This window comes from Mugil cephalus, chromosome 1, assembly GCF_022458985.1.
Source record: "Mugil cephalus isolate CIBA_MC_2020 chromosome 1, CIBA_Mcephalus_1.1, whole genome shotgun sequence".
In the NCBI taxonomy this organism is placed as follows: Eukaryota; Metazoa; Chordata; class Actinopteri; order Mugiliformes; family Mugilidae; genus Mugil; species Mugil cephalus.
This window is the reverse complement of record NC_061770.1, coordinates 53565909-53577235: the sequence shown is the minus strand read 5'-3', so window position 1 is coordinate 53577235 and position 11327 is coordinate 53565909.

Genomic DNA, 11327 nt, shown 5'->3' with positions numbered 1-11327 from the left:
TAAACAAATAAATGAAAGAGGAGAAAAGAAAGAACAATATGACTTTAATTCATTAAGGAACGACATGTGTTTGAGTCTTTACTCTTCATCTTTGCTCATGTTACTTCTCTAACTGATCAGATTGTCAGAGTACACATGTAGTTTCTCATTTTACACACTGCTGCTTGGTGCATATCAACTAAAATAAACTGAAATGGTAGAAAAAAATAGTTTGACCAAAACACTGCAGCTTGACATGTTTGCACTAATTTTCAGCAATAAAAAAAAAAATGAAAGTAAATAAGTATTTGTATTGTGGCCGTTTTAATATTAATATCACTGTTGTTGCTTTGACTCTTTGTCAGATTTCCATTCATCAGCGTCTCTCACAGTGAATCCTGACAGAGTGCAGCACTTCACCTCTGACTCTGTCTCTCTGAGCTGTGAGGGAAACTCTACTGAGTGGAGAGTGAGGAGGTTTACTGATGATGGCGTCCTGTCACACTGTTCTACCTAGGGGACAATGACTGGATCAACATGTAATGTTAATAGGTTAGGGACAGTAATGCAGTGTACTGGTGTGAGTCTGGATCAGCTTTCAGCAACGCAGTCAACATCACTGGACAGAGTGAGTATTAATCACATGTTACTGTCATCACCCTGAATCTGCTGATCTCTACATTAAATGTCATGTTGTTTGACTGTTTTCCAGCTGATGGTATCATCCTGGTGAGCCCTGTCCATCCTGTCACTGGGGGAGATTCTGTTTCTCTTGGGCTGCAAGTTGAAGACACAAAATGTTCTTTCTACTATTTTTTTCTATCACAATGACAAACTCATCCAAAATGATACCAGAGAGGAGCTGATCATCTCTGCAGTGTCAAAGTCAGATGAAGGTTTCTACAAGTGTCAGGCCTCAGGAAAACAATCACCACAGAGTTGGATGGCTGTAACATGTGAGGAATCGTTACAGTTATCATTGATAGTACAAGGGATCTTTGTAAATTGTGCTGATGACATATTTTACATGCTACATTTAACTGAATGTCATTATTATTTACAGCAGTGTCCAGGTCTGAGAGCTCTTCATTTCTTCTTCCATTGATCGTTGGACGGGTTTTTGTGGAATTTCACTGATTATTCTTCTGCTGCTGTTGTGTCTCTACAAACAGTCAAAGGGTGAGAACATTTCCTCCTGATATTAGATTGATTATAGTCTAATGATCAAAGTCACTGATGTATTCTGATTACTCTATGAGGACTGTGAAAGCAAGAGAACAATTAGTTTAAAATCATGTCTCTTTCACAGATTCCTGCTTTATCAGGTTGGTACAACTCTCCTCTGTCTCATCTTCAACGTACTAGAATTACTTTCAGAGATTCTGATTAAAAATCTACTGGATTCAAATGTTTTGGTTTCACCAGGTCTCAGAGCACAAATCAGAGCTCTGCTACAGATCACATGATCAACCAGGATGAAGGTCAACAGAGTGAATATGCTTCTCCTCTCCACGGTCAGCCTTAACCCTGACTTTAGTTTCTGACTAATCTTTAATGACAGTTCACTTTTTCTTGTGATCTGATCTGAACTGTTACACAACTCACATAATGATTTTAAATCCAACCTTGGCTTCATTTGACTCTGTAGGTGACGCTTGTGTCTATGAATCAATCAAAGGCCCTGAAGACATTGAAAATGGTACAGTATGTTCAGTAGTGAGGAAAGTAAAGAAATGGACCCTTTAGGATTATGTGCTTTTATACATTGAGGTTTGACCACTTCATAAATCTAAGGGTTCACTTCTTTTTTTTCCACCAGCAATAAGAATAGAAAAGAGCTTAGAATGAAATAGTTCACAGCAACATAAATTGAAATGAGCTCTTCTTGCCCCTGAGTCAGTTTTAAAAACTAAAAAAGAGATGGTATGTCACTATATTTCAGATGAATCCAGGGATGTCACATATTCTTTGATTGAGCTTAAAAACATCACTAAGAAGGGTGAGTGTTTTATATGGAAACAACCACATACAAGATGTAGAACAAACAGCAGCTGAGACCCTTTGTAGACCAGTAGCATCTAAATAACAGATAATATCATCTGATCCTTTAACAGAGAAGAAGCAGAAACCAGAGGAGAGCTGTGTTTACTCTGCTGTGAAGACTGGATCATCTCCAGGTTTGATTCATTACAACAGTCCTGTCTAGACAAAGATCCTTCTTCTGTGTTGTACAGTTGAAACCTCAAGTGTGGCTTTGGTTTCAGATGACGGTCTGATGTATGAACAGGTTCTCTTCCATAAGAAAGGTAAAGCCAAGAGAGACAAAGGTGAGTCAAGTCTACGTCCACCTGCAGCAGTGATTGTTGGAACAGGATGATCTTTATGTGATGTGGCTCACTGGAGCCTAATGTAGATATTATTGTCGTTTGTTACACGTTGTCTTGTATTTCTTTTAGTACAGTAGGTTTGTTTTACATTTTAGTGAAGAAACTGGATGTATTTTTTAGTTTTAAGTGACTGAAACAATCTCTGTCTTTGTTCACAGGAAAATCACTCCTGCAGCAGCTGATGAAACATTTTATTCTGAAATCAAACCAGGAACATCTCATGGTAAATATAACATTGATTTATAAGAACAGATCTCTGTTGTGCTCAGACTACAGGAGTTTTGGTCTGATTTGTTCCTGGATTCCACCGTCCTGGTAAATAGAGGATAAATCATCAGATTATCTGGTAACGTGAAGGTTCACACATGTAATTTTAAATTTCTGAACTGCTCACATTAAACCTGTTTGACATCAAACATGTTTGACATCTAGGACTTAAGCAGAAGTTAGCAGTTGTGACTTGGATATTTATTTTTGTCTATTTCCTTTCAGGTCAATAGAGATCTGTATCAACAAAACCATCTGAATACATCATAAAAGTGAAGCTACTCACATGAATATCAGATATTTAAAGACATAAACCAGCTGAATGTGCTGCTTTTAGTGCAGATGTATTTTATAAAAAGCTTCAGTTTGTATGAATGTAGTGATCGTGTGGCTTTAATATCAGCATCTTTTCAGTTCTTCATGTTCTGTCATCAAACATCATTCTGTTACATGTCCACTTAAAGAAGCTAACTATGTTGAGAAGAACTGATAGTATAACAAGTATTTTATGTTTCCCTGAACTGATTAAGTATATTGTAAAAAGCTTGGCCTTTTCTAACAATGTTATGCATCAATAAACTTTTTAATTTTTAAATTTTTTTGTCCTGTAGTAAAATGTCTGTAGTGTTTTCATTGTGTTTATGAGATGGTCTTCTTACAGTTTAATGTGGTTTTAATCAAAGAAACTCTGAATCAGGACATAGGGACATATTGTGATCACAGATGGACTCCCAGTCACATCTTGAGCAGCAGGTCACAGGAGTTAAAGTTTGAAAAGTCTGTTCAGATTTGACATGTTTCATACGTGGTGTGTTTTGTGTGTGGATATGCTACAGAGTGCTCCATGAGGGAAAGTTGAAGGTTACATAAACAGATGACTGCCCTTTTCCCTGCAGTGAGAAAGAGAATGATTTATTTTCAACACAAAGTATCTCAGGGTGAGCACAGACAAAACAACAAACCAGGCAGCTAGTTAGCTCATAGTTAGTGCTGCTCAGGTGACTCCATCCCTTAGTGATGCTGCTATAGGCCAAGGATGATGGGGATGATGCTCTGAGCACCTATCCTCTTGCACCAAGCTCCCATCCTCTAATTTATTTTCTGTCCTCTAATGACTTTTTGTCTCTATTACTACTCATGCATTTGTGTGCTACTCCTGTATAGCATGTTAATGGCTGTGGATCTTTTCACGTGTGCGCTTTAGTCCAATGTTTGTATCTATGACAGATGTGTGTTTATGTCGTTCCTGCTGCTGCTCTCTTCTCTTTTTCTGTCTCTACCTGGTTGGCCTTAGGCCTTATGGCCTTAGTGGGTTCCTCTATACGAGTTGGGTTCTGTTCAAAGTTGCTTCATAGATGCTCTGGGGGTTTTTAGGCCAGGCTTTGTAAGGCATCTTGAGACGGTTTGTATTGTTATTGACACGACATAAATAAAATCAAATTGAATTGTACTGAACTTCAAAATCATGACAATCACACAGACAGTACAGCACAGTCATAGTTGGAGAGCAGAATCAAGGCAGAGAGACCGGCAGCTGGAAAACAAACAAACAAAAAAATTCTTAGAAACCGAGTGCCAGTCAATTCTCCTTGGTGATACTTACAGCACCTGGGACAACAGCACCCCCTGCTGGCAGGATGAGCATAACATTCTGACCACCTTCCTAATATTGTGTAGGTCTCCCTTTGGGGCCCAAAAACAGTCATCTGGAGCAGCTTTATACCAGTAAAACCTCCATCCCTGCAGATGGATGTTCAACCTCAGAGCAGAAACACAATTTATTTTAGTCAATCATTCATTATTTGTGTGTAAATAATAGAAAAAGACATCATGTGACTTTGTATTTCTGCCCCTACACTTGTACCTTCCCCAGTGCCATTCACTAGCAGTAATCCTGAATTCTCTTTCATTTGGAGGTTTTATTGAGCTCGTTGTTCTCCATTCATACTCCCTGGAATTACGTGTGTGATCATCATCAGTCTCTGATCCATCCTGCTCAGATTCTCCGACGGGGCAGCGGGACTCTCCCGCTCCACTGTGACTCTCTGTCTCTCTCTTGTCTCTCTCATCGGTAGCCTGACTCTGTCCCTCCGCGGGGCAGCGGGCCCCTCCCGCATCACTCTCTGTGACACCTGACTGCAGCTGGATCTCACTCCTCCTTCTTCTCTTTTCCTTTCTTTTCTGAGCACCGGACTTGTGCTGACCGGACATTTTGAGCGTCCTAAACTTCAAATCAAATGACAACATCAAATTTTGATCAGTGGCCAAACCATTTTTGTGTCGGGGGTGGGGGGGTTCTTGACCACTATTTCAGAATCAGAATCAGCTTTATTGGCCAGGTATGTGAACACATACAAGGAATTTGACTCCGGTCACTTTGCTCAATGGTACAACAAAAATAAAGTACAACACTATAAGCATGAAAATAGGAAGGAAGAATAGAATTTCAAGGACAATTAGGAAGAAAACAAATGGAAAGCTTTTATTTAAATATTACATATTCTCTCCACAAACAGGCCTATTTTAATTTATTTTTAATTATTCCATAATTTAATGAAGGTCCCCAATCGGCGGGCGCGGTCAGCAGCAACAAGCTCAGCTGAAGACTGGAAGACTTTTGTTAGAGCACATTGTTTTCTGACCTGTAGGTCTCTCCATGAGTATAAAGAATGTAGTTACTAACTGTCCATTCTGCTACAGGTTTATTCTATCTACTGACAATCAATGACCTCATCATTTCTATCTGAGACACCTTGAAAAGAGGAAATTCAGCCTGAGGTTCAAACTAAACGTCTGCTGTTCAGTAGATGACTAGTTTGATGCTTTCAGCTTTCAGCACACAGCAGAGAAACAGTTTTGTTGCTGCACAAACTACTTGACTTTCTGAAGCAGACATTTCTCTAATGCAACATTCTTCATTGTTACTGTTTGATATTTACTCACTGCATCATACGACTATGTGCATAGTGCAACAAAGTCTTGATAACTATTGATCAGAAATGATCTTTTCAAGGAGTCAGACATAAACTGATATAAAGCAACATGTGAATATCACTTCCAACACTCATTGTCTATGACCTCACAGTTTGACTAGTTCTACATCATCTTTACCATCAAGAGTTAACATAGTTTGTATTAGCAGTAGCTGGACAGGAGGCGTCAACATGTTAAACCCAGAGCAGTGGTCTGAGATGTTGTGGGGGCTGGATGTGAGGATGATCTCATATTGATGTGAAGTGTAACTTCTTCTTTTCTCACGGTTCTTTCTTCCTCTTCAGATGCTGCAGTTGTTGCTTCCTGGTATGAAGTTGAAGTCTTTGTCTGAAGCAGAGTGACACGTTGTCAGTGCTGGATGTGAGGATGGGACACACTTTGCTCTGTGTGCTGGGGTTATTGTGTAAGTACATCACTTTCTCAGTTTGAATGGTTCAGATGAAGGAAAATGTTTCAGATGAGAAGAACAGAGTGTCAGAGGTTTGTCTCAGAAAGCTTGAACACGACAGACTTGTGGTTTCTATGTTGGTTGTTGATTTGCTTTGTTTCACAGTTAAATACACGACTGGACTTTAATAGTGATCATTGACACGAATATATTTTCATAATGCAACTTACAACAAGTGTTGAAATAAATATTTACTCTAAGTTCGTATGGTTGTAGGTTTGATAGAATCAAGTGTGAACTGAGTTGTATTTGCAGTAGGAGGACAAGAAGTGTCACAGTGTTCTGTGGTCAAACCCAGTATAGTGCTTTGAGGTTTAGTGAAGACAGAAGGAAGTGGGATGGACTAACAGGACAGAATAAAACATTAGCAGAACCCCAGTGATCTCATACTGACATGAATCTTCTTTTTGTCCTCACAGTTCACTGTTTCTCTTCATAGACTGCAGTTCCAAGTTTCTCTGGATACAAACAGGAAGTATTTCTCAGGTACAACAACAGAGTGTCAGTGCTGGATGTGAGGATGGGACACACTTTTCTGTGTGTGCTGTTGTTGACCTGTGAGTACCATTTATCTTCATACATGTAGCAGGGTTTTGACAGGTGATCTGATGTAGTTCAGGAGCCAACAACTGTGTTGAATAGTCACAGACAGATAATATTGGTTCTTCATTTGTTACATTTATTCACTAATCTGGTACCATATGGAACTGGAAATGTCATAAGAAGCCCAGTTATTTTCAAATATTCCTTTATGGTTGAAGTTTTGACTTTTATTTTAGTGTTGGATACACTCCTCTACTGTGGACATGCTCAAGGTCAGTTTCTCTATTTATTATTTTTATTCATTCAAGATTATTCTGAACGTAATTCATCCATGAATTGTTTTGTCAGTATATTTATTACTTTAATCTACAGTATGTATCTAAACAGATTGTAGAGTAAAATAGAAGTCAGTTTATTTTATGTTGTTAACTGAGTAAAGTTGAGGAGAATATTTGTGTTTGGTTGTAGATGCTGTACTGACTACTGACACCTACTGGTCACCTTTGTTCACTGGAGAGTCTGTTACCTTCATATGTGACATGAAGGAAGGAGGAGTCACTGACTGGGATTATAAAATCTACAAGGATGGTGGAGAATTTACTCCCTACTACACACATCAACGCCACACATTAAATCCTGTGTCTCCAGGTCACAGTGGTGAATATCGGTGCTGTGGTTACGGCAAGTGGTCATATCAGTCAAAGTGTAGTAAAACTGTCACTTTAACTGTATCCGGTAAGATCTCATTGTTTATTGTCTTATTCAAGTGTGTTCATGTTATAGAGTAAATAGTATTTGAATGTCATTGAATTTGAGACTTTGATCAGGACCTCTGTATTTAAAATAAAATGACTTCATGTAGCTCTGCCACCATGTTGAAATGGACATAAATCACAGCTGCTTCAAAGTATTTAAAACAAATAATAAATATACTGGCATTGTCTGTTGAAGCATCCATCCTTTTGTCAAGTTAATAAAAGTAATGAAGAATTTTACTGAAAGTGGCAAGTTGATATGACAGAAGATTTAAACTTACATCAAAACATTTTCTCATTTCATTTATAACATCAGATAGACCCAGGGCCACACTGACATCAGGACCAACAACCATACCAGTAGGAGGCAGAGTGACACTGACCTGCTCTGTGGAGCCCTCTGCTGGATGGAAATATGAGTTGTTCAGACGTAGCACAGACACCTCTGAAGTTCAAGTCAGAATAAATGATGGAGAAAACAGAGTTATCAGTGTATCACAAGGAGGAATCTACCGGTGCAGAGGGGGAAGAGGAGGAAGAGGAGAACCAGTTTACTACACTGATCACAGTGATCCAGTCACCATTGAGATAACCTGTGAGTTCAGTTATATGGTTTGAAATATTCATATTTTTCATTGGAATTAGTGATGAAACCTACAATGTTGAGTTTTCTCTGTTGATTTTATGTTTCTATTTGTGTCCCAACTGTTCATATCTGGTGGAAACAGTTTCCAACAAGGCTGTTGTAACACGAAAACACAACTGGCCTCAGATATTCAGAGGTGAGAAGATCACTCTGACATGTGAGGTCCAGGGAGGTGAAGACACTGAGTGGGAGTATGAATGGAGTAAACCCAGGTCATCTACACACTGGACAAACAATAAATACTGGACTTTCACTGCTTCTGAGTCCAGCAGTGGAGACTACATGTGTAGGAGTAGACTCAGAGATGACTCATATTCTTCAACAGAGTGGAGTGAAGCCATCACACTGTCAGTATCTGGTAAGTCATGTTTGTTGTTGTGTATTTTGATTTTCTTATAGAGGTGTGTGAAAGTATGTCATGTCTTCAGTTTAACACCCTGAGTTTGACTCGATCATCAGTAGCTGATAAATAGTTTGGCCTGACGACAGCCAGTCTGTAGAATGACTGGTCAGTCAGTATAAGGATGACAACAACATCACTTGGTTAAAATAAATGTAAAAATTTTTACAATTACAATTTTATTAGTCAAAACACACATTTAACTTTGAAAAAATAGACAAAAAATAACATAAACAATTGACTGGAGATTTGGAATTTATATACCTTTCTATAATCAATTGTGATTTACACAAGTTAGAGACAGTGACAATCATTACTTTTTTCTAAACTCAACAGCAACTAAACCAAGGCCAACTGAGTGCTGACACCAGAGATATTCCAGTAGGAGGCAGTGTGACTCTGACCTGCTCAGTGACGCCATCATCTGGATGGAAATACTACTGGTACAGAGATGAGAAGTCCTCTGAACCTCTGACCACACAACATGCTGGTTTCTATTCAAATGGACAAATGAGAGTCTCACAGGAAGGACTGTACTGGTGCAGAGGAGGGAAGAGGAGACCCAGTTTACTACACAGAGTACAGTGATTCAGTCAGGATCAATGGAAATGGTGAGTTTGAAAAAAGGAGGAACCAAAAAATGCAGACATCCAATGTCTATCTATGGATACATCAAGTCATTCTGTTTGATGTTGAATTTTGTGTCTTCATTAATGAATCTTGAACATGAACAGTTCCAAACAAGGTGACTGTGACTCTCCAACCCAACTGGCCTCAGATCTACAGAGGAGAGGAGATTACTCTCAGATGTGAGATCCATGGAGGAGACACTGAGTGGGAGTATGAATGGAGATCTACCAGCTCATACAAACCTCCAAATCTAAATGAGTTCAGGATTAAATCTGATTCTTCACTCCACACTGGAGACTACAAGTGTAAAGGTAGAATGATAAGTGAACAACAGTCTTCAACAGAGTGGAGTGATTCCTTCACATTGACTGTATTCATACAGTAAGTCTCATCATAGTTCACCAGTCATCACGTATTTAACTGTAACTTCATATTTATATCATATATATTTTATTAAGGGATAGCAGACAATCAATTAAGATAAATAATACCAACTTCACCAGACACACATGTTGAATGTAATCTACCATCAGTACATAGTAACATGTTTTCATTCTGATAAAACCTCTTTCAACAGGTAAACAACCTGTCCTCTCTGTGTCTCCATCATGGCTGAGTCCTGGAGCCTCAGTAACTCTGAGCTGTGAGGTTGAACATCCATCTGCAGGATGGAGGTTTTACTGGTATAAAGCTGTTCCTGATCTATCACACAAGTATCAATATTACAACTATGAGCTGCTTCCTGGTAACATCAGTGGAACTGAACAAGATTCCTACATCATTGATGGTCAGACACACACAGCAGGATATGTGTGTAGAGCTGGAAGAGGAGAGCCAGTGTTTTACACTGATTACAGTCCACCTCAGTTTGTCTGGTCTGGAGGTCAGTTTCTATGTTCATGACTTTCTTTAAATGTTAAATGTTATTTCTATTTTATTGTGTATATTATTGTACAGTAGATTTCATGAGGTGTGACTCTTCATCATGTTTGATTTTCCAGATTTCCATTCATCAGCGTCTCTCACAGTGAATCCTGACAGAGTGCAGCACTTCACCTCTGACTCTGTCTCTCTGAGCTGTGAGGGAAACTCTATTGAGTGGAGAGTGAGGAGGTTTACTGATGATGGCGTCCTGTCACACTGTTCTACATGGGAGACAATGACTGGATCAACATGTAATGTTAATAGGTTAAGGAACAGTAATGCAGTGTACTGGTGTGAGTCTGGATCAGCTTTCAGCAACGCAGTCAACATCACTGGACAGAGTGAGTATTAATCACATGTTACTGTCATCACCCTGAATCTGCTGATCTCTACATTAAATGTCATGTTGTTTGACTGTTTTCCAGCTGATGGTATCATCCTGGTGAGCCCTGTCCATCCTGTCACTGAGGGAGATTCTGTTTCTCTTGGCTGCAAGTTGAAGACACAAAATGTTCTTTCTACTGTGTTTTTCTATCACAATGACAAACTCATCCAAAATGATACCAGAGAGGAGCTGATCATCTCTGCAGTGTCAAAGTCAGATGAAGGCTTCTACAAGTGTCAGTCCTCAGGAACACAATCGCCACAGAGTTGGATGGCTGTAACATGTGAGTTAGTTTTCAGTTTATTTTTAATAGTAGCAGTCGTCATATGAAAAGGCCATTTCTTAAGTTGATTTATACTCATATTTAATTGAAGCTCATTATTATTTACAGCAGTGTCCAGGTCTGAGAGCTCTTCATTTCTTCTTCCATTGATCGTTGGACTGGTTTGTGGAATTTCACTGATTATTCTCCTGTTGCTTCTTTGTTGCTGCAGAAAAATAAAGGGTGAGACATTTTCCAGTTGATCATTTACTAAAAATCACTGATAAATTCTGATCTCATGACATGAAGTGAAGAACACTTGTACACATATCTGTATTTGTCTCTTTTCCAGATGCATGCAGTAACAGGTTGGTCCAACACTCTTGTCTCATCTTGATCATCATAACAATACTTTCCATGTTCCTTATTAAACTCCTTCATGCTTTAGTCTCTCTCAGTCTCTGAACATCAACCAAGGCTCTGCTACACAGCAAACAGTGAACCAGAATGAAACTCAAGTTTACTCCTCTCTTCTCCATGGTCAGCCTTTCCAATCATTCTTTTCACAACTATTTCTAACACCCACTTTGACTTTTCAATCAAAAGCTCAAGTGACTCATTGGATGTTGTCTTGATTTTCTCTGACCTGTAGCTGATGTTTGTGTCTATGAATCAATCAGAGGCTCTGGAAACACAGGAAGTGGTAC